Source organism: Mobula birostris, chromosome X (genome assembly GCF_030028105.1).
Source record: "Mobula birostris isolate sMobBir1 chromosome X, sMobBir1.hap1, whole genome shotgun sequence".
Classification (NCBI taxonomy): domain Eukaryota; kingdom Metazoa; phylum Chordata; class Chondrichthyes; order Myliobatiformes; family Myliobatidae; genus Mobula; species Mobula birostris.
The window spans coordinates 39,697,134-39,722,186 of NC_092402.1; the positions used below are offsets into that span (position 1 = coordinate 39,697,134).

Below are 25,053 nucleotides of genomic sequence, written 5' to 3' on the forward strand. Positions count from 1 at the left end.
GACTTCACAAAGTCCAAATGTCTCTAGTGAAATAAACGCTGTGGACAATTGTTGCATTAGGGAGTGACGTTTGCAAAATTTAAGGAAGTTGAACTTTCCAACTCCAGGTAAGTTATTAGGGTTAAGGAACCCTCTCTGTCTTTTAGTTGTGTTTCTAATTGTGTGTGGTTGTTTGAATTAGCGGCAATGTTCTCAAAATGTTTGTTCTTTCCCTAATGCCAATTTGGTGTTCAAAATGAATAGGGTCATTTGTTCAATCTATAAACTTGCTCAGGTGGAATGAGAGGTACCAAACAAATGCCTCAAAGGAATTTTAGTTTGGGAAGAAATTAGCAATGGCCTTTTCCAATTTCTTTTTCTGAAATATACCTATTTTCCATTATATCAAGCTTGCAGAAAATAATAGATGCTGAATATCATAAAATATTATTAGGATAAGGCATAATCATAAAACTCTCCTTCATTAGCATTGTGATAATTAGGAATAAATAACATAGAAGTAAAGTCAATTTTCCCAAATGATTTAACACCACAAATGCATTATCCTGCCATTGTCTATTTCTACTAAGGTATTCTTTATACTGGATACATATTTATAATTCTTTTATGATTCATTATAACATCCAAGACTCTTGCTAATGAAAAATCAATGAGAAGCAATTAAGTAGGACCTTAAAGGATCGTCAAAGGCAATGTGACATCTGGAAGCAAAATGCTGCAGCTGCTGGAAATCTAACAGTTGAAAGATTAGCTTTATTTGTCACATGTACCATTGCCATATTGAAACAGACAGTGAACTGCATCGTTTTGCATCAGCGATAAACACAGTCCGAGTATTGTGCTGGGGGCAGCCCGCAAGTGTCACCATGCTTCCGGCACCAACAGAGAATGCGCCCAAGTCACCAAAAATAACCCTAACCGTACACCTTTGGAATCTGGAAGGAAACTGAATCATCCGGAGGAAACCCATGTAGTCACTAGGAGAATGTACAGACTCCTTGCATAGAATGGCCAGAATCGAACCCTGATCAGTAATCACTGGTGCTGTAAAGTGATTGTGCTAACCACTACATTACCATGACGCCCCGGCATCTGAAAGAAAACAGAAAATGCTTAAAATGTTTGGCATGGCAAGCACCATCTGCACAGAGAGAAAAAGAAGGCTAATGTGTCAGATTGATGACCTTTCGTTGGAACTGAAAAAATTAGAGGTGAAATGGGTTTTAAGGAAAATTTACCACACGTAAATAGGTCATCCAGCTCATCATGTCTGTGCTGGTGTTAAATACACTATCCAGCCTAATCCCTCCATCCAGCATTTGATCTGTTTCTCTGTCACTCACAGCTTTTCAAGTTGTGAGATTACATCTAAGTAATTACTGCTTAAATATGATGACAATTCCTGCCTTTATCACTCTCTCAGGCATTCTGTCCCAATCTCTTGTGTGAATAAGATTTTTCCCCATCTTCCCTTTAATCCTTCTATTAATTACATTAAACCAGGTCATCTGTTCTTGATTCCAGTGCTCTGTGAAATAGTTCCTTTCTATTTACTCTATCCCTAGACCTTTACAATTTTAGTGGGCCAAGCAGCATTTGTGGGAAGAAAGGAATTGTCAATGTTTGTTGCTCCAGGTTCCAGTATTTGCAACCTCTTGTGTCTCCCTTATAATTTTACATTTCTCAATGAAGTCTCCTCTCAGGCTCGTCTCTTCCAAAGAAAACAACATCAGTTTATCCAACCTTTCTTCATAACTACAAAGTTCTAGTTGTGCCAATGCCCTTTGGACTTCTACTGTGCAATCTGTAATCTTCCCTGTAAAGTGGCAACTCGACTGTATGCAAAAGTCAAGCTGCAGCCTAACCAGCATCATACATAGATCCAGCATAACCTCCCCGCTCTTCAAGTTCAAGTTTATTACCGTTCAACCACATACACGTATTCCGCCAATCAAAACAATGTTCCTCCAGACCAACGTGCAGAACACATTACGCATAACTCACACACATAACATGTAAAATAATATTACCACAAATAAATTAACAAATAATACAATATATTCTAGAAAATGGACATTTAGCATAAGGTGCATTTACAATGCAAGTTAAAAAGTAAACATCATAACTCTGCTGGTGCTTCATACATGGTGAGACCTGGGTGGTGGCAGGGAGTTCAGCAGTCTCATGGCCTGGAAGAAGAAGCTGTTTCCCATCCTAACAGTCCTTGTCCTAATGCACGGTACCTCCTGTCTGATGGTGGTTCTTATAACAGCTAACAAAGATGAAGGAGTGGGGAGAAGAAAACAAAAGGGAAAACCTATGATAAATAGGCAGGAGAGAGTGAGTGACAAAAGTATTGTTGACCGTGTGATATTAAAGAGGCAGTGTCGGGAAAAAGAAATGGGAGAACAAGACCTATCTGTTAGCAGATCAGTGAGGAGAAGCAGAATTTGTAATCATTAAAGGTGGTGCCGGTAACTGGCGACTTTGCGCGTGCTTTCCCGAGCAAACTGCCCTCTCCACTATCCTATACCCGAGAAACCCTTCTAAACCTCCAGTCTAGCAAGATAAAGATCAACAACACCCTGGCGAAGCTACTGACCCAGCTGGAGACCACCGCACCAGAACTGCTTCTTAAACTCCGGACCACACCTGGACCCGACCAACGAGGCCCACCACGTTCCCGGAGACCCGCGGTCTGCCACCGTGCCGGAGCGCTTGGAGACACGGCCCATTCCGACCAGCACCTCTCCGGAGCAGACGACCACAGAGAAGTGACGGCGGAGACCTCAAGATGCCCCAGACGCTTCCCCGGAGCGACCACCGTAAAGCCCCGTTGGTGGCCATCCACAGCTGCCAGAAATCAAGCCAGAGGTTCGGCTGGGGCAGAAGCCTCCGCAACCGTGACTCGGCTTAAGCACTTGTTTCAGCCAGGAGCCCAGCCCTCCGGGATTAAGTGTCAGCTTCAGGGCCTGACCCGATCGACAGCCCGGGCCTCCGGCAGCTGGAAGTGGCAGCGGAGCCTGTCTCGTTACTCGGCCCGACTCGGAGTGTCCGACGACGCAACCCGCCGATCGATCCCCGCGGGATGCGTCCACCAACCTCAAAGAGCTGTCAACAACACACTGCATCGATGGAAACCTGGAAAGATGCACTACTTACCGAGGAAGCGTGGGAAACGAGCTGGGCTGCTGGTCAGATTGAAGCTGAGGGGCTTCGGGGTCCCTACGCCCACCATCCTACTAGCTAATGTGCAAGCCATAGAGAACGAGGTGGATGAGCTTAAAGGGAGACTCACCTACTGCAGGGAGATGCAGAACTGCTGTGTATTCTGTTTCACCGAGACCTGGCTCTCCCCTGCCAACCCCGACTGTGCCATCCGACCAGAGGGATTTTCGATCCATCGGATGGACCGCACGGCATCTACGGGCAAGACGAGGAGATGTGGTGTCTGCCTACTGATCAACACTGGGTGGTGCTCGGACACAGTGGCACTGACAAGCTCCTGCAGCCCGGACCTGGAACACCTGTCGGTGAAGTGTTGTCCCTACTATCTGCCACGGGAATTCACCTCGGTCATACTGACAGCGGCCTACATTCCCCGCCAGGCGGACGTGGAGTGTGCTCTGAACATACTGTATGCCAACATCAGTGAACTTGAGACCAGGTATCTGGAGGCTTTGCTCATTACAGCCAGGGACTTTAACCAGGCCAACCTCAGAAAGGTGCTGCCAAAGTTATACCAACATGTCTCCTGCCCCACTAGAGGCCCGAATATACTTGACCACTGCTACACAGCAGTCAAGGATGCCTACCATTCCGTCCCACAACCTCACTTTGGAAAATCGGACCATCAGGCCGTACTCCTCCTCCCGGCTTACAAACAGAAACTGAAGCGGGAGGTCACGATATCAAAAGTAGTGTTGCATTTGACGGAGGAAACAGATGAGGTCCTCCTTGACTGCTTTGAATTGGTGGACTGGTTAGTATTCAAGGACTCGGCAGCTAACCTCGATGACTATGTCTCAGCTGTCACGGCCTTTATTTGGAAATGCACGAAGGACTGTGTGTCTCGCAAGACGATCCGGGTATTCCCTAACTGGAAACCTTGGATGAATTATGAGGCCAAGTCCCTTTTAAACACTAGAGCTGCAGATTTTAGGTCCGGGGATACCAGTCACTACACGGAATCCAGGCGTGAACTCCGGAAAGCCATTAAAGGTGCCAAGAGGCAATATCGAGCCAAGTTGGAAGCCCAGGCTAACCAAAGGGATGCCAGTAGACTATGGCAGGGTCTAAATGAGATCACTGGGCACCAAAAAAAGACTGGGAATATCAATAACTGTGGTGCTTCTCTTCCTGATGAATTTAACGCATTCTACACAAGGTTCGAACAGAAGAGGAGCGTCCTGCTCTCTCCGGATGAACCGGACCTGGTGGCATCGAGATTCATCGTCACCGAGGAGGACGTTAGAAGGGCCTTCCTGAAGATAAATCCAACGAAGGTGATGGGCCCAGATGGCGTCCCGGGACGGGTTCTCCGGGCCTGTGCAAGAGAGCTAGCTGGAGCGTTTGCCGACATCTTCAGCTGCTCCTTGCTTCAGTCTAAGATCCCCTCGTGTTTTAAGAAGGCAACGATAATCCCAGTGCGGAAGAAGAGCAAGGTGGCATGCCTGAATGACTATCGACCTTTGCCTCTGACATCAATTGCTATTTAGTGCTTCAAGAGTACATCAACCACAGCCTACCGGTCAACTTCGACGCTTTGCAATTCGCCTACCAGAGCAACAGGTCAACAGCAGATGCCATCTCTCTGGCCCTACATTCCTCCTTAGAACATCTGGAGAATAAAGACGCATACGTAAGGCTCCTTTTCATTGACTACAGCTCTGCCTTTAATACCGTCATTCCAAATAAACTGATTCCTAAGCTCCGGAACCTGGGCCTTAGCACTCAGATCTGAAGCTGGATCTTCAACTTCCTCACAGACAGGACCCAGGCTGTAAAAATAGGGGACAAGCTCTCCTCTACAATCACTCTGAGCACCAGTGCCCCACAAGGCTGTGTACTCAGCCCCCTGCTGTACTCACTGTACACCCATGATTGTGTAGCCAAGTTTCCATCAAACTCAATATACAAGTTTGCTGATGACACAACAATTGTAGGTCGTATCTCGGGTAACGATGAGTTCGAGTACAGAGAGGAAATTAAGAACCTGGTGGCACGGTGCGAAGACAATAACCCATCCCTCAACGTCATCAAGATGAAGGAATTGGTTGTTGACTTCAGAAGGAGTAGCGGACCGCACGACCCAATTTACATCGGTGGTGCGCAAGTGGAACAGGACAAAAGCTTTAAGTTCCTCGGGGTCAATATCACAAATGACCTGACTTGGTCCAACCAAGCAGAGTTCACTGCCAAGAAGGCCCACCAGTGCCTTTACTTCCTGAGAAAACTAAAGAAATTTGGCCTGTCCCCTAAAACCCTCACTAATTTTTATAGATGCACCATAGAAAGCATCCTTCTAGGATACATCACAACCTGGTATGGAAGTTGTCCTGTCCAAGACCGAAAGAAGCTGCAGAAGATCATGAACACGGCACAGCACATCACACAAACCAACCTTCCGTCCTTGGACTCACTTTACACCGCACGCTGTCGGAGCAGTGCTGCCAGGATACTCAAGGACACGACCCACCCAGCCAACACACTTTTCGTCCCTCTTCCCTCCGGGAGAAGGCTCAGGAGCTTGAAGACTCGTATAGCCAGATTTGGGAACAGCTTCTTTCCAACTGTGATAAGACTGCTGAACGGATCCTGACCTGGATCTGGGCCGTACCCTCCAAATATCCGGACCTGCCTCTCGGTTTTTTTGCACTACCTTACTTTCCATTTTTCTATTTTATATTTATGATTTATAATTTAAATTTTTAATATTTACTACTTTTTACTATTTTTAATGTTTTTAACATTTAATATTTGTAATCCAGGGAGTGGAAAGCACAGAATCAAATATCGCTGTGATGATTGTATGTTCTAGTATCAATTGTTTGGTGACAATAAAGTATAAAGTATCTTCATCTAAAATGTCAAAATGAGATATGTCCCTGTTTAATACAGTTAAACTCTGCAAAGTCATGATCAGAACAACTGACTACCAAACTCCAAAGCAACACACACAAAATGCTGGAGGAACTCAGCAGGTCAGGCAGCATCTATGGAAATGAATAAGCAGTCAACATTTTGGGCCGAAGCCCTTCATCAGGACTGGAAAGAAAGGGAGACGATGTCAGAATCAGAAGGTTGGTGGAGGGGAAGGAGGACAAGCTAGAAGGTGATAGGTGAAGAAAGGGCTGGAGAAAAGGGAATCCAATAGGAGAGGAGAATGGGCCATGGGAATAAGGGAAGAAGGAGGGGCACCAGGGGAGGTGACAGGCAGATGAGGGGTAGATGCAGGAGGCCAGAGTGGGGAATAGAAGATAGGGATTAAAATATCTGGCCACCAGGAAATTCCTCCTTTGACAGTTGGAGTGGAGATGCTCAGCAAAGTGGCCTCCCCATTTATGTCAGGTCTCAGCAATGCAGAGTAGGCTGCATCGGGAACATTGGATACAATAGGTGTTTCTTCATCTGGAAGGAATGCTTGGAGCCCTAAATGGAGATGAGCGACAAGTGTTAGCAGCTTGATTCTGAATTGCTCTGTTTGAGATGGGACTTAACTATAAAAATCTGTTTGTACAAAGATGATGTAATGGAGACTAGAAATAAGGTGGGCGTGAGTTTAACCCAGGAGCAGATTACTTACTGGGCATCAAGATGGAGGCATGGTGGGATACTATTCACTTATCTGTTTAAGTGCAAGTCCAACAACAGCCAAGAAAATTAGCATCATCCTGGATAAAGCAGTTTGCTTGCCTGGCACCACTGTAAGCATACACTCCCTCAACTGTTGGCTTACTGTGTCTTCAATGCTTACCATCTACAGAGGGCACAGCAGTGACCCATGCTACTCTGAAGGTACTTCTCATGCCTCAGCCTCCAGTACAAAGAAAGGCGTGGGTAGCAGGAGAACCTGCACACCACACACTGTCCTGCTATGGAAAAATACTGCTGATAATTCATTGTCACTGAGTCGAAATCCTGGAATTTCCTGTTCAGTACATTTCAGAGTTATCTTTGCCAGAACAACTGCAGCTCACCGCCCACCTTCCGAAGGGTGAGCAAAAGACGTAATAAATGTTGGCCAAGGCAAAAATGCTCTGAACCTGTCAATGAACAAAGGAATGTTTAAGGTTCTGAGTTCAATCAAACATCATAAAATTCTTGAGCTTCAGTAATTTGGTTTGTTGTGCTACCAGGCAATGACTCATGTAGTTCTCTGATAAACACATACTGCTTGTGTGGTTTGACTATTTAACTTTGTGAAAGTTATGTAAAATAAAAACATTGGATTAATTTTAATAGGTCTCTCAGATATAGAACTTATATCATACAGATTATAAGGAGGCACAAGAGGTCAAGGATACACACTCAATGTTTTAGGAACAGCTTCTTCCCCTCTGCCATCAGATTTCTGAATGGTCTATTTCTGGGTAAGAGTGACCATAATATGGTGGAATTCTTCATTAAGATGGAGAGTGACATAATTAATTCAGAAACAAAGGTTCTGAACTTAAAGAAGGGTAACTTTAAAGGTATGAGACGTGAATTAGCTAAGATAGACTGGCAAATGATACTTAAAGGGTTGACGGTGGATATGCAATGGCAAGCATTTAAAGATCGCATGGATGAACTGCAACAAATGTTCATCCCAGTTTGGCAAAAGAATAAACCAGGGAAGGTAGTGCACCCCTGGCTGACAAGAGAAATTAGGGATAGTATCAATTCCAAAGAAGAAGCATACAAATTAGCCAGAAAAAGCGGCACACCTGAGGACTGGGAGAAATTCAGAGTTCAGCAGAGGAGGACAAAGGGCTTAATTAGGAAAGGGAAAAAGATTATGAGAGAAAGCTGGCAGGGAACATAAAAACTGACTGTAAAAGCTTTTATAGATATGTGAAAAGAAAAAGATTGATTAAGACAAATGTAGCTCCCTTACAGTCAGAAACAGGTGAATTGATCATGGGGAACAAGGACATGGCAGACCAATTGAATAACTACTTTGGTTCTGTCTTCACTAAGGGGGACATAAATAATCTTCCGGAAATAGTAGGGGACCGAGGGTCTAGTGGGATGGAGGAACTGAGGGAAATACATGTTAGTAGGGAAGAGGTGTTAGGTAAATTGAAGGGATTAAAGACAGATAAATCCCCAGGGCCAGATGGTCTGCATCCTAGAGTGCTTAAGGAAGTAGCCCAAGAAATAATGGATGCATTAGTGATAATTTTTCAAAACTCTTTAGATTCTGGATTAGTTCCTGAGGATTGGAGGGTGGCTAATGTAACCCCACTTTTTAAAAAAGGAGGAAGAGAGAAACCGGGGAATTATAGACCGATAAGCCTGACATCGGTGGTGGGGAAAATGCTAGAGTCAGTTATCAAAGATGTGATAACAGCACATTTGGAAAGCGGTGAAATCATCGGACAAAGTCAGCATGGATTTGTGAAAGGAAAATCATGTCTGACGAACCTCATAGAATTTTTTGAGGATGTAACTAGTAGAGTGGATAGGGGAGAACCAGTGGATGTGGTATATTTGGATTTTCAAAAGGCTTTTGACAAGGTCCCACACAGGAGATTAGTGTGCAAACTTAAAGTGCACGGTATTGAGGGTAAGGTATTGATGTGGATAGAGAATTGGTTGGCAGACAGGAAGCAAAGAGTGGGAATAAACGGGACCTTTTCAGAATGCCAGGCAGTGACGGATGGGGTACCGCAAGGCTCGGTGCTGGGACCCCAGTTGTTTACAATATATATTAATGACTTAGACGAGGGAATTAAATGCAGCATCTCCAAGTTTGCAGATGACATGAAGCTGGGTGGCAGTGTTAGCTGTGAGGAGGATGCTAAGAGGATGCAGGGTGACTTAGATAGGTTAGGTGAGTGGGCAAATTCATGGCAGATGCAATTTAATGTGGATAAATGTGAGGTTATCCACTTTGGTGGCAAGAACAGGAAAACAGATTATTATCTGAATGGTGGCCAATCAGGAAAAAGGGAGGTGCAACGAGACCTGGGTGCCATTGTACACCAGTCATTGAAAGTGGGCATGCAGGTACAGCAGGCGGTGAAAAAGGCGAATGGTATGCTGGCATTCATAGCAAGAGGATTGGAGTACAGGAGCAGGGAGGTACTACTGCAATTTTACAAGGCCTTGGTGAGACCACACTTGTGTGCAGTTTTGGTCCCCTTATCTGAGGAAAGACATTCTTGCCATAGAGGGAGTACAAAGAAGGTTCACCAGATTGATTCCTGGGATGGCAGGACTTTCGTATGATGAAAGACTGGATCGGCTAGGCTTAATCGCTCTGGAATTTAGAAGGTTGAGGGGGGATCTTATTAAAACGTATAAAATTCTAAAGGGATTGGACAGGCTAGATGCAGGAAGATTGTTCCTGATGCTGGGGAAGTCCAGAACGAGGGGTCACAGTTTGAGGATAAAGGGGAAGCCTTTTAGGACCGAGATTAGGAAAAACTTCTTCACACAGAGAGTGGTGAATCTGTGAAATTCTCTGCCACAGGAAACAGTTGAGGCCAGTTCATTGGCTATATTTAAGAGGGAGTTCGATATGGCCCTTGTGGCTAAAGGGATCGGGGGGTATGGAGAGAAGGCAGGTACAGGGTTGTGAGTTGGATGATCAGCCATGATCGTACTGAATGGCGGTGCAGGCTCGAAGGGCCGAATGGCCTACTCCTGCACCTATTTTCTATGTTTCTATGTTTCTATGAACACTACCTCATTTATTGCTCTATTTTTGCACTATTGATTTATTTTTATATACTTATTGTAACTTATACTTATCTCAATGTATTGCATGGAATTGCTGTCGCGAAACAACACATTTCATGATAATTAACTTGATTCTGATTCTGATTCCTATAGTCCATAAGAAATGTAAGGATATCACTATGGTGAATATGACTGGAGAGTTGCTTAGCCATCTCTGTGAGCTTTTCTCCATGTTCTTGTTCAACAGTGTGTTCCCTTATCTTCTTTTGAAAACATGGAAATTCCTGCTGGACACACAAAATGCTGGAGGAACTCAGCTAGCCGGTCAGCATCTGTGGAAAAGAGTAAGCAGTTGACATTTCAGGCCGAGACCCTTCTTGTGTGCTGCTTTGGATATCCAGCATCTGCAGATATTCTCATGTTTGAAATTCCTGCTGGGATGTGATTCCATGAATACTGCATCCATCGCTACTTCAATAAAGCAACCATTAGTCATTCCTCATCCTACTTTCCGTCAATGGACAATATCCTGGCTGAGCTGCCATTTGCTTGTTACCTAACATTGCTTCTGGCAATGGGTTCATTGCGATGCAGACAAGAGCAGAAGATCCTCCTGAGAATAATATATGTACAAACGTGTCATATCCCTATGAACACTTCAGCTGACACTAGCACCAACTAGTGACTGGAGCCACTCTGAAACTTGACTACTTTTAAGGCAAGTTCAGTCTGCATATGTTGTAAATGACAGACGGGTAGTGATCACTAATATAGCCCTAACAATTAGTAGTACTCTGCCAACCAATTAAAACCTTCTTAATGAAGGGTCTTCAGTCTGAAATGTTAATTGTTTCTCTTCCCACAGAAGAAGCCCGCCCTGCTGTGCATTTCTAATGCGTTTAGTTTTTATTTTAGATTTCCAGCATCTGCATTTTCATTTTGATTTTGGTATATTTAATTAGATTGTTTGTGCATATCTATTTTATCTGTGGCTTTAACAGAGTATTCAATGAGGAACAATAGCATAATAAACTGAATGTTCCTTTAAGAAAGTTTCACTTTGGTGGGTATGTTCAAGTATAGTAACTTCTTATGTTCAGAATCAGGTTTAATACCACTGGCATATGTTGTGAGCAACACACATCAAAGTTGCTGGTGAACGCAGCAGGCCAGGCAGCATCACTAGGAAGAGGTACAGTCGACGTTTCGGGCCAAGACCCTTCGTCAGGACTAACTGAAGGAAGAGCTAGTAAGAGATTTGAAAGGGAGAGGGGGAGATCTGAAATGATAGGAGAAGACAGGAGCGGGAGGGATGGAGCCAAGAGCTGGACAGGTGATTGGCAAAGGGGATATGAGAGGATCATGGGACAGGAGGTCCGGGGAGAAAGACAAGGGGGGGGGGGGACCCAGAGGATGGACAAGAGGTATAGTGAGGGAGACAGAGGGAGAAAAAGAGAGCGAAAAAAAATATATAATAATAATAAATAAATAACGGATGGTGTACGAGGGGGAGGTGGGGCATTAACAGAAGTTAGAGAGTCAATGTTCATGCCATCAGGTTGGAGGCTACCCAGACGGAATAAAAAGTGCTGTTTCTCCAACCTGAGTGTGGCTTCATCTTTACAGTAGAGGAGGCCGTGGATAGACATATCAGAATGGGAATGGGATGTGGAATTAAAATGTGTGGCCACTGGGAGATTCTGCTTTCTCTGGCGGACAGAGCGTAGCTGTTCAGCGAAACGGTCTCCCAGCCTGCGTTGGTATGCCTTAATCTTGACTTCTGAAGTAACCTTGGATTGCAAAAACATCAGGATCCAATGGTACCTTTAGTATTTTTATGTGTGTTGCTTGAAATTCCAGCATCTGCAGATTTCCTCGTGTTGGCATATGTTGTGAAATTTGTTGTTTTGTGGCACCAGCACATTGCAGTACATAACAATACAAACTTTAAATTACAATAAGAAGTATATATAATTTTTTAATTAAATAAGTAGTGCGAAAAGTGAGCAAAAACAAAAGTAAGGTGGTGTTTATGGGCTCATTGTCCAACCAGAAATCAGATGGCAGGGGGAAGAAGCTGTTCCTGAATCGCTGAGTTTGTGCCTTCAGGCTCCCGTACCTCCTCCTTGATGGTAGCAATGAGCAGAGGGCATGTCCTGGGTGATGGAGGTCCTTAATGATGGATGCTATCTTTTTGAGGCATCGCTTTCTGAAGATGTCCTCGATGCTGGGGAGGTTAGTGCCCAAGATGGAGCTGACTGAGTTTACAACTTTCTGCAGCTTTTTCCCATCCTGTGCAGTGGACTCTCCATACCAGATGGTGATGCAGTCAACTTGAATGCTCTCCATGGTACATTTGTAGAAACTTACGAGAGTCTTTGATGACTTACCAAGTCTCCTCAAACTTCCAATGAAATATAGTCGTCGCTGTCATGCCTTCTTTGTAATTGCATCAGTATGTTGGGCCCAGGATAGATCCTCAGAGATGTTGACACCCAGGAACTTGGAACTGCTCACCCCTTCCACTTCTGATCCCTCCATGAGGACTGGTGTGTGTTCCCCTGACTTCCCTTCCTGAAGTCCACGGTCAGTTCCTTGGTCTTACTGATGTTGAGTGCAAGATTGTTGCTGTGACACCACTCATCCAGCTGATCTATCTTACTCTTGTGTGCCCCCTCGTCACCATCTGAAATTCTGCCAACAATAGTTGTGTCATCAGCAAATTTATAGATGGTGTTTGAGCTGTCCCTAGTCACACAGTCATGGGTGTAGAGAGAGTAGAGCAGTGACACACACAAAGTGCTGGAGGAACTCAGCAGGCCAGGCAGCATCTATGGAAAAGAGTACAGTTGATATTTCAGGCCGAGACCCTTCAGCAGGACTGGAGAAAAAAATGAGGAGTAGATTTAATAGGTGGGAGAGGGGACAAAGAAACACAAGGTGATCGGTGAAACCTCAGGGGGAGAGGTGAAGCAAAGAGCTGGGAAGTTGACTGATGAAAGAGATACAGGGCTGGAGAAGGGGAGTCCAATAGGAGAGGACAGAAGGCCATGGAAGAAAGAAAGGGAGAGGAGCACCAGAGGGAGGTGATGGGCAGGCAAGGAGATAGGATGAGAGAGGGAAATGGGAATGGGGAATGGTGAAGGAGAGGGCATGGGGGGCATTACCAGAAGGTCGAGAAATCAATATCCATGCCATCAGGATGGAGGCTACCCAGACAGAATGTAAGGTGTTGTTCCTCCAACCTGAGTGTGGCCTCATCCCGACAGTAGAGGGGGCTATGGATGGACATATCGGAATGGGAATGGGAAGTGGAATTAAAATGGGTGGCCACTGGGAGATCCCACTTCTTCTGGTGGGACTTGGCGAAGCGGTCTCCCAATCTACATCGGGTCTCACCAATAAATGGAGGCCACACCGAGAGTGCTGATGACAACCCCAACAGACTCACAGGTGAAGTGTCGCCTCACCTAGAAGGACTGTTTGGGGCCCTGAATGGTAGTGAGGGAGGAGGTGTAGGGGCAGGTGTAGCATTTGTTTTGCTTGCACAAGAGAAGTGTGCGCAGTCACAATTACGACAGAGAAAGTACTCAGGAAGCTGAATAGTCTAAAGGTAGCTAAATCTCCCGGACCAGATGGAATGCACCCTTGTGTTCTGAAGGAAGTAGCTGTGGAGATTGCGGAGGCATTAGTGATGATCTTTCAAAAGTCGATAGATTCTGACGTGGTTCCGGAGGACTGGAAGATTGCAAATGTCACTCCGCTATTTAAGAAGGCGGCAAGGAAGCAAAAAGAAAATTATAGACCTGTTAGCTTGACATCGGTGGTTGGGAAGTTGTTGGAGTCGATTGTCAAGGATGAGGTTACGGAGTACCTGGAGGCATATGACAAGATAGGCAGAACTCAGCATGGTTTCCTTAAAGGAAAATCCTGCCTGACAAACCTATTACAATTTTTTGAGGAAATTACAAGTAGGCTAGACAAGGGAGATGCAGTGGATGTTGTATATTTGGATTTTCAGAAGGCCTTTGACAAGGTGCCACACATGAGGCTACTTAACAAGATAAGAGCCCATAGAATTATGGGAAAGTTACATACGTGGATAGAGTGTTGGCTGATTGGCAGGAAACAGAGAGCGGGAGTAAAGAGATCCCATTCTGGTTGGCTGCCGGTTACCAGTGGGGTTCCACAGGGGTCCGTGTTGGGGCTGCTTCCTTTTACGTTGTACATCAACGATTTGGATTATGGAATAGATGGCTTTGTGGCTAAGTTCGCTGATGATACAAAGATAGGTGGAGGGGCCGGTAGTGCTGAGGAAACAGAGAGTCTGCAGAGAGACTTGGATAGATTGGAAGAATGGGCAAAGAAGTGGCAAATGAAATGCAATGTTGGAAAGTGTATGGTTATGCACTTTGGCAGAAGAAATAAACTGGCAGACTATTACTTAAATGGGGAGAGAATTCAAAGTTCTGAGATGCAACGGGACTTGGGAGTCCTCATATAGGATACCCTTAAGGTTAACCTCCAGGTTGATTCGGTGGTGAAGAAGGCGAATGCAAGGTTGGCATTCATTTCTAGAGGAATAGAGTATAGGAGCAGGGATGTAATGTTGAGGCTCTATAAGGCGCTGGTGAGACCTCACTTGGAGTACTGTGGGCAGTTTTGGTCTCCTTATTTAAGAAAGGATGTACTGACGTTGGAGAGGGTACAGAGAAGATTCACTAGAATAATTCCGGGAATGAGAGGGTTAATATAAGAGAAACGTTTGTCCACTCTTAGACTGTATCCCTTGGAGCTTAGAAGAATGAGGAGAGACCTCGTAGAAACATTTAGAATGTTGAAAGGCATGGACAGAGTGGATGTGGCAAAGTTGTTTCCCATGATGGGGGAGTCTAGTACGAGAGGGCGTGACTTAAGGATTGAAGGGCGCCCATTCAGAACAGAAATGCAAAGAAATTTTTTAGCCAGAGGGTGGTGAATCTATGGAATCTGTTGCCACGGGCGGCAGTGGAGGCCAAGTCATTGGGTGTATTTAAGGCAGAGATTGATAGGTATCTGAGTAGCCAGGGCATCAAAGGTTATGGTGAGAAGGCAGGGGAGTGAGACTAAATGGGAAAATGGATCAGCTCATGATAAAATGGCGGAGCAGACTCGATGGGCCGAATGGTCAGCTTCTGCTCCTTTGTCTTGTCTTGTCTTGCAAGGATAAGTGCCAGGAGGGAGATCAGTGGGGAGGGACAAATGGACAAGGGAGTTGCCTACAGAGCAATGCCTGCGGAAAGCAGAAAGTGGGGAGGAGGGGAAGATGTGCATGGGAATCTCACTGAAGATGCGCTGAGCACGCATCCTCGAGGTGCCCCAGTGTTGATTGTCAGCGAGGAGGAGATGATATTTCCCATCCCCACTGACTGTCGTCTCCCAGTGTGGAAGTTAAGGATCCAGTTGCAGAGGGAGGTACAGAGGCCCAGGTTTTGGAGCTTGTTGATTAGAACTGGTGGTTTGATTGTGTTGGACGCCAAGCTGTAATCAATAAAAAGCAGCCTGACTTAGGTGTTGCTATTGTACAGGTGTTCCAAGGCCAAGTGGAGAGCCGTCTTTTTAACAAATCATGCATTTTATCAGGTATTAATGGTAATGAACTTACAAACATTTGTATGATGGTCAGGGCTAGCAGAGAAGGATTTACAGATACTTGTGTCCTTGACTGAAGAAACTATATGGACTTCAACTACATCAGCAGGTCTGTGCTGGAAGATAGAATCCTGTTTGAAGAGGGTTATAGGGACTACCCTTGTCTGAACCTGCAAGGAGGACTTAGGTGTGTGGAGGGGATGTGTAGAGGGCTGACTACTCCAAAATTATCCCTGGCTGTCCACTGCTGCCACATTTCCTGGTCTTCCATCAGACGTGGCAATGGGGCTCAAGGAGATATCAGGGGTAAGATTTTTATGCAGAGAGTGGTGAGTGCGTGGAATGGGCTGCTGGTGACGGTGGTGGAGGCGGATATGACAAGGTTGTTTAAGAGACTCCTGGATAGGTACATGGGGCTTAGAAAAATAGAGGGCTATGGGTATGGGTAACTCTAGGTAATTTCTCAAGTAAGGACATATTCGGCACAGTTTTGTGGGCTGAAGGGCCTGTATTGTGCTGTAGGTTTTCTATGTTCTATGTTTCTATGAACACTGACTCCCATCTGTGTCCTATCACTCATTTACTGGGTTTCCGATTCTGACCCACGCCTTGAAGCAGCAGCTATTCACCACAGAAACAGGCCCCTCGCCCCATCGAGTCCATGCCAAACATCAGCCACCTTAAGAGCTACTGCTTTTAAAACTTCTTCCATATGCAAAAGTAAGAGAAGGCCATAAGACGTAGGAACAGATTAGGCCATTCAGCCCATCCAGTCTGCTCTGCCATTCCATCATGACTGATTTATTAACCCTCTCAACCCCATTCTGCTGCCTTCTCCTTTGACACCCTTACTAATCAAGTATCTATCAACTTCCACCTTAAATATGCCCAATGCCTTGGCCTCCACAGGCACATTTGGCAATGAATTCCACAGATTCACCCTCATCTATCTAAAGAAATTCCTCCTCATCTCTGTTCTACAGGGCCGACCTATTTTGAGGCTGTGTCCTCTTGTCCTAGACTTCCTTAGACTATAGGAAACATTCTCTCCGCATCCACCCTGTCTAGGATTCTCAATGGTACTTCTTATGCAGCTTTTCAAATTGAATGCTGTTTCTGTGCTGAAAATATAGCAGCAGTGTTTATGCAAGGAAATTCCATCCCCATGCTCCTGTAATAAGTTATCAGATCCTTTATAGTGAATGATATTACACCACTCTATAGTCTCTAGATCTGTATCTTTAACTAAGATGGATATTTGATTGATACCTTTAAGGTAATATAGTATTGAATTTCAAAGCAATTTATCTCTGGGAAGTGTAACAGTGATATTAATTTTAAAATTTTCAATCCAATAAGTACACCTCCCTCTCATCATTACATGTTTAGCTGTGCTCTAATGCCTAGACAATGTTTTCCTCTATGTTATCCCTCTCTAGGGTTCAAGTATCTGGAGGCAGGTAGCCAGTGTCAGCTGTTGGAAGCAAGGGGCTGTTTTAACTCAACTTAATGGATACATGTCCCTGCAAAGGGGAGGTATAGGGATGATGTCATCCAACACTACATTGCGAAAGGGAAACAATGATCGAGCGAGTAGCAGATGCAGATGGGTCACTGGTCCCAACTGTGCACAGCTCTGAATTTAATTAACTTTCTGATGAATTAATTTAAATTTGCACCTTGGAAGTCAAATATGTTTGCTCTATATCTGGCAGCTATGTTACACAATTAACAGTCCTTCATTCGAGGCTGATAAAACCGTCCCTTCTCTCGAAATTCCACGGTAAGACGGGCTGGTATGGTGTCACAAGTGAGCAAGCAACTGTCAGTCGGGGCCTTGCGTTACAGCAGCGATGGCGGTTGGTAACAAAACCAATATCTGCTGTGCGGGAGAAGCTGGGCTGAGGTGCCAGCTCACCCTCACCACTGAGCCACAAGGACATGTGCTCACCGTGGGCTTTCTCTGCAGCAGGTCAAAGTGGGTGATGCTTTGCTGCAGGAGCTTAGCCGCCTGGTGTTTAACACAGGCTGTGCACGACCTGAAGTTAAACAGAGCGGAGTAATTTTCAGCTGATTGGAAATGCTTCCATTGTTTCTCTTTTTCGAGATCACCTTATAACTAAATAATGCCTGATAACCACCAATCTGTGGAAGTAACAGTATTATTATTTAAGCAGTATCTAAGATGTTTGACATGCAAATAGATACACCTTTTGGCTTAAGAATATTCTTTTATGCCTTCCCCATTTCTCTCTGTCCTTTCCTGAAGGTATTTGGGATATCAATGGTCTCAGCACCTTATCATGATAAACCAGACAGAAACATGGCCAAACAATAAAAGAATATTTTCCCAAAAGGTATCTACAGCATCAGCTAATGGAATATCTAAAGGATGTTTAGATATCAAAAGCATGTTCAAATGAGCATTCAGCCAATCGCGCCTTGGCTGTGCTACCGCACAACACTTGCGGCAGTTGGATAGCTATCGGCACTGAGCGTTACAGATCTTTGTAATCCTATCCTCACTCCACTGCCTCAGCACCTGTTTCCAGCTGACTGCAGCACGCTCAGAGAAGGGGACCCTTGCTAATCCCTTCCTCTGTGACATGCACAATACTGTACTGAGAAATTGAGAGACGCACAGAGATTTTTCCAGTCAGGTCCTGCTTAAAGTTTTACCAAGAGTCTTGTTGATGTAATAAAAGTCATTGTCGTGCGCTGAGAACCCTACTTTGGGAAGGCACGGTATTGTCTAAAAAAACCTACATAAACTAACTTGCAAATGATTGGAAGTGTGTAGAGTCCAATGGGAGAAGTATAATGGAGACACAAAAGACTGCAGGCACTGGCTCAATCTGCCCATCAGCCCCTGCCTCATCTGGTTCCCCCAGTCACTGCCAGCCCCTGCCTCATCCCTACCCTCACCTCTTTATACAGGTTACCTTCCCTCTACACGCTCAGTCTTGATGCAGGGTCTCGACCTGAAACAGTAACTGACCCTCCGTCTCCACAGGGGCAATTTACAGTCGTCATATTAACTTACCAACCCACGTGACATCGGGATTTAGGACGAAATCAGAGCACATGGAGGAAGCCCTCAAGGTCACAGGAACACATGACTGAACCCTTGTCTCTGGTATTTTGGAGGAGTGGTTCTACTAGCTGTGCCACCATTTTATATCCATACAAACTTATTGGGTGTAATGAAGGTCACAGAAGGGAAGTTCACGGTAGCTGAAGACTTTAATCTGCCTTCAGATCATTCCAAGAGTTCACATTATTCTGTAAGGGAAGGGTTTGAAGATAAGAACACAGCACTGTTTCAAACAAAACACCCAGCAGCAAGCAAAGCATTTCCCATGTCTAATCCATTAAGCATGCACTATAAAATGCTTGAGAAATCAATTGGTCCTAAAGCAAATATTCCTTCAAACCAAACATTTCTACAAAATGTTTAGATTGTAGTTCTATTTCTATCAGTGTATTTCAGTTCTGAGGCTGAAGAATTGCAAACCCTGCAGCCTGTGCTAATTGCAAACCTGGAACCAGTCAGTGTCCTGGAATATATTTTATTTTCAATGACTTTAAAGTCTTCTGAGATGATGAAATTTTAATTGATGAACTGCATACCTAGCTGCACACACACACAATGCTTCCTTATCACTTTAGCCTGTCAGGCAGTGAGCAAACTCCTACTCCGTGCTGCCTCCACAAGGACACGGGTGGCCACGTAAACAGCAGCTGTGACAGAGGGGTAGGCTGAGAGAATGGAAATGCTGCACATGTGCTAGGTAAACCACCGGGACTTAGCCAACTACCTTGGGACTAGGTGCACATGGTAACTAATACTAAGATAAAGCTGTGCAGAAGCGAAGTGTGGAACAAGTGCAGACAACAAGTAAAACTGCAAAAAGAACAACACACACACGCACGAAGTGCTGGAGGAATTCGTTTCAGCCCGAGACCCTTCATCAGGACTGCAACAATTCTCAGATAAATTCTGTTCACAGAGAAAGCACAAACTTGTCTTGCTCGTACTCCATGGTTAAGACTCATTAGTGACCTTGGTGAATTCCAACTGTTTTTTTAAAGGGACCTGCCATTGGCATTGGATGGAGTCTCAGCCCATAGCCTTCATTCCTTAGCTGCTCTCAGCTAAACAACAAAATGCCATGGAAGCAGTTCTGCAGAATAAGGTCATTCATTGCCAATTTCCCCAGGTGCTCATTTGTAAAACATAAACACTTGAAAATAAAATTATATTTTAATTTTTTTATGTGCCAGTTTGAACACCCTCCCACTGAAGGGACAGCATTGTTCTCAAAGTAAGTTCAATAATGAAGGTCTCTTATGCCACCTTACCTTGTCATAACATGCATTCTCTCAGACTCGGGGAAGGAGATGTGAACCAATGTCAGCGTCCACTCTCAGTCCAACATCCCTTGCACTGGGGCCAACTTACTTTCAGTTGTCTATACTGGGCAGGACATGTGGTTCATAAGCTTCATGCAAAACTCCTGAAATAGACACTCTACTCCAAGATCTACCTTGGGAAAACAGAGAAAAAAAAGATTCATGGATGTGTTTGAAGCTTCTTCAAGCAAGTGCAACATCTCCACAGATTCTTGGGACCCTCTGACCATAACCACTTGAAGTGGAGAAGAGACATCCATGAAGATATTGAGAACCTTAAGGCCATACGTCAGGAGCACACAGAAGCCCACACACCTAGTGGCCAACTCTTAGCCTCTACCACGTATCAGCATTCACCATCTCAGAACTCACAAACCCAGACTTGAAGTAAGGTATTCTCAGGCCCAAAGGACTTCTTCAAAGAAGACTCTATCCGCAGCCCTGATGTAATTAAGTAGCTTTAGCGTCTAAGTATGAAATTGTTGTTGATTCCAATCATTAAAGGAATCTCATCCACATAAAATGGTCCAATCATTCTCTTTATTGATGCACTGAACTGTTTCTTGTCGGATCTCTTAACGGTGATTTCTGTTATTCCAGGCATAATACACTGGTTGTGCACTGAGGTCTTTTGACATTTGTTTTAAATTCATTCTATGATACTTTGAGTTAGTTGTTTTGCAGTATCAGCTTAAATGGAAATAGTTGTCTGGATTAACACACACAAAATGTTAACTTCTGATCAAGGGTCTCGGCCCAAAACATCAACTCTATTCATTTCCATCGATGCTGCCTGATCCAATGAGTTCCTGCATCTGGAGAAACTTCTATGTGAATACTTGTCTGGATTTCTCTTTCCATATCATTTCCCAAACTTGGAAAACTACTTCTTTAGTAAAACATTGGATTTTTGAAATCCATCTGTTAAGCATTTTAAGTGTGAGTCCCAGTAACTCAATTGTCTCTGAAAAATCCAGCTGAGAGGTTAAGATTTACTGGAATGAGGATTAAGAGAGAGGACTGGAATTTCACAGTTAATATAAAGATGGGAATGATTGTTTTTGGAGCTGACATTGAACTGGTGGGTTTTCTGATAAAACTAGCCTTCATCTTTATGCAATCTTTTAGTAAAATTGCAAATTAATAACATTGCAGATGAAACAAAAATGTTAAGAACAAAGTACTACAAAGTGGATTAAAACACTCAATGCATAATTGCTGTCTAATTAAGAGCAAATAAGAAATGGTATCTAAACTCCTTCATCGGAGCAGTCGCAAACTAAATTTGACACCGAGTCTCATAAAGAATGATTAGGGAAGATGCTTGGGCAAGGAAGAACAGTTTTAAACAGTCTAAAAGGAAAAGGGATTGGTAAAGCAACAGGCAGGTTTACTGAGGGAATTCCAGAGCTCAGGTCACCAATGCTGAAGGCACAGCCACCAATGGTGGAAGCTTGAGGACACTCTAGAGACCAGAGCTGGAGAAGTGAAGGAGAAAGTTAAAAGGAATGATTGGGAGGGGTGGTGGTGAGATAGATTTGTTAACACTTTTGAGAGGACAAACCAGAGTAAGATTTACACAATGAGCAAGGCAGAGTGCAGTAGGACAGGGGGATCTAGGAATACAGATCCATAATTCCTTGAAAGTGGTATCACAGGTAGGTTAGATTAGATTATGAGGACACTCCGTCCTCGTTTATTGTCATTTAGAAATGCATTCATTAAAAAATGATACAATGTTCCTCCGGAATGATATCACAAGAAAACACAGGACAAACCAAGACTAAAACTTACAAAACCACATAATTATAACATATAGTTACAACAGTGCAAAGTAATGCCATAATTTGATAAAGAGCAGACCATAGGCACGGTAAAAAAAAGTCTCAAAGTCCCGATGGCCTCATCATTTCACGCAGGCGGCAGAAGGGAGGAACTCTCCCTGTCATGAACCTCCAAGCGCTACCAACTTGCTGATGCAGCACCATTGGAAGCACCCGATCGCAGCAGACTCTGAGTCCGTCCGAAAACTTCGAGCCTCTGACCAGCCCCTCCGACACAGCCTCTCTGAGCACCATCTTCTGCTGAGCGCTTCGACCCTGTCCCAGCCGCCAAGCAACAAGCAAAGCCGAGGACTTGGGGCCTTCCCCTCTGGAGATTCTGGACCACACAGTAGCAGTAGCAGCGAAGCAGGCATTTCAGGAGTTTCATCAGATGTTCCTCCGTGCTCTCACATCCGTCTCCATCCAATCAGGATTGTGCACGGCACCCTACTTGACAAATAACAGACATCACCACCGGAGTGGCCGCTGAGAGCTGCATCACGCTGCCATCTTCTCCTCCCTCAGATAGGGTCATAAAGAGAACTTTTGGCATATTGGCCTTCATTAATCAAAGTACAGTGGATTCCAGTTAACTAGGACACATCGGAACGGCTACATTTTGGCTCAATTAAGTGGCTGCCCAAATTAGCCAAAGTTTCATGGAAATAATTGAAAAAGTATTAAAAAAAACTACCACTTAACTGACTAACAAATTATGTATTTAAATGAAATGCAGAACAAATTAGAACACTATCAAAACTACTACAGTACCATAAAACTGTGTATTAGTTCCTAATACTTATCGACAATGGAATTCAACCAGTGTACACTGCTATGCCTTTTTTTTGATTGACTAAGTAAGCAAAATCAGAACAGACCCCTAGTGCAGATACAGGACTGCTTTCGTATAATATGTTCAACAATTGCATCTTCCAAATCTTTATTTGATACCTTCAAATTCTTCATAGCTTCTAACTTGTTGAAGCAGTAAAATCATTTCATTTTCACTCCTGGCCACTTCTGGCATCTCCAAACCTGACTGCTTGAAACCGCAGTGAGCAAAATTGTTTTACTGCTTATTTCTCGCCAACTATCAGTGCCAAAAGCACAGATTTTTTAACAGAAACACACAAAATGGCCAGTATTTAAAACCTGTTCACTCTAAGCACAGTGTAGTGTCTAATGGCCATACAAGTGAACGTGACTGACGCTAGTTACAAACCGTTTGGCAGCAGCCTCCTGTCCCAATTTAGCGGCATAGTGTCCCAAATAAATGAAGGGAATCCTGGCTATTTTCTCAATTCGTTTTTGACTTTAAGAGTTGTCCCAAAAAGCAGCTACTCCAGTTAACTGACGGCTCAAATAACCAGAAACCACTGCACGGAAGTTGGGATGTTATCTTGAAGTTGTATAAGATGCTGGTGAGGCCTAATTTGGAATAATGAGTGCAATTTTGGTTACCTACCTACAGGAATGATATCAATAAAATTGAAAGAGTACAGAGAAAATTTACAAGGATGTTGCCAGGACTTGAGATCCTAAGTTACAGGGAAAGGTTAAATATGTTAGGACTTTATTCCCTGGAGCGTAGGAGAATGAGGGAAGATTTGATAGAGGTACACAAAATTAAGAGTGGTATAGATAGGGTAAATGCAAGCAGGCTTTTTCCACTGTGGTTGGGTGAGACTAGATCTAGAGGTCATGGGCTAAGGATAAAAGGTGATATGTTTCAGGGAACATGAGGGGAATCTTCTTCATTGTGAGATGGGAGTGCAGTGGTGATCTGCCAGTGGAAGTCGTGGATGCGGGTTTGATTTCAAAGTTTTAAGAGAGATTTGGATAGGTACATGGATGGGAGGGGTATGGAGGGCTATGATCTGGGTGCAGATCGATTGGAGTAGGCAGAATAATAGTTCATAATGGACCAGATGGTCTGAAGGCCCTGTTTCTTTGCTGTTATATTCTATGACTCTAAGACTCAAGAATTTTAAGATGAAGACCCCAACGTACAGTCACATGCAAGTGGGAAATGATTGGACAAGGTAGCACAACAAGATTCTGGAATTGTAAGGCACGGATGAAAGTCTTGGCAGTTATAGCTAGAGGCAGGGGTATGTGGAAGAAAGCTCTTCTTGGTTCGACTATGACATGGTGTTTGTGAGTGGATTGGTTCAGCCTTAGTTGCTGGGGAGTGAGATGGAATTGTTAACTGGAGGAGGGAAGTTGTGGACCAAAGCAATACTATCACCCCACAGCCTTGAATACCCTCTATCAGTTTCACTCTTGCCCGCCAGCTCTGAATCATTCCTGCCCCACACACCAAGCATCTTATGTCTGAAAACCAATGTGAGGAAAGTTTAAATGTCCTTTTGCCCCGAAAGGATCAAAGAGGAAAGTAAATGAAGACGAATAAGAAAGAAAAGGTATAATAGACAAAATGGAATTTTGAGTCTTGTCTCAAGATATGAAAATGGTTCCATGAATTCGGATTCAAATAGGCTTAACGATTACTTTTTTAGCTATGAGTTTTTTGAGATAATTTGGGCATTAATATTTAATAACCCAAAAGTAAATTAACAATTTCAACCTGAATATTTAGAAAAGCCAATTCATTCACGTCCCCAAGAAATGTGCTGGAATAAAATGCTTAATTTTGAAAGACAGCCAGAAATGCAAGGAAATATATTGAAATAAGAATTTCATCAATTCATTCTACTTTTGACAAAGACCACTAAGATTTTTTTGAAACTTTCCTTTTGGGTGATATCAATTTTACCAGCACAATCCCACTTACCAGTCAAGGCAGGTTATGATGAAGATGGAAGCAAACACTTTGATTCAGAAGCCACTGAACTCATCACTAAATGTTTCTGCGTTCAGCATAAGTAGACAATGCAGTCCTTCACTGTGAGTTTTCACAATAGAAAGGAGAAAGAAAATCTTACATGTATGTAATATCTTTTGTATGCACTCTACATCTAAAGAGGTGAAGCGAACTGTGGTCAGAAATATAAGAAACAGAGCAACATATTTGTTTACAGTGGGCTCCCACAACCACCGATCCAATAATCAAATAAAATGTTAGCTTAGAAATAAAAATGAAGATACTCAGCAGATCAGGCAGTGCCTGTGATGAGAGAAGCAGAATTAATGCTTCATTTTGATGACCATTCACAGTTCTGATGAAAAGTCATCAAACTGAAACATTAACTATTTCGCTCTCCTGGCATGTTAGTGACTGACACGCCACTGTCACATTTTCTGTTTTTATTTCATCTCCACCATCCAGTTTTTGCTT

The 25,053-nt window shown here is 43.9% G+C and overlaps 1 protein-coding gene across 1 annotated transcript in view; it reads left to right on the forward strand.

Moving 5' to 3' along the window:
• LOC140191727 (breast cancer type 1 susceptibility protein homolog) overlaps positions 1 to 24,684 on the forward strand; it is a 200,395-nt gene extending 175,711 nt beyond the window's left edge. The window contains exon 21 of the mRNA XM_072249421.1: positions 24,674 to 24,684. The gene's annotated coding sequence lies outside the window, so the exon portion shown is untranslated. The remainder of the gene's footprint in view (positions 1 to 24,673) is intronic.
• The last annotated feature ends 369 nt before the right edge of the window (positions 24,685 to 25,053 follow it).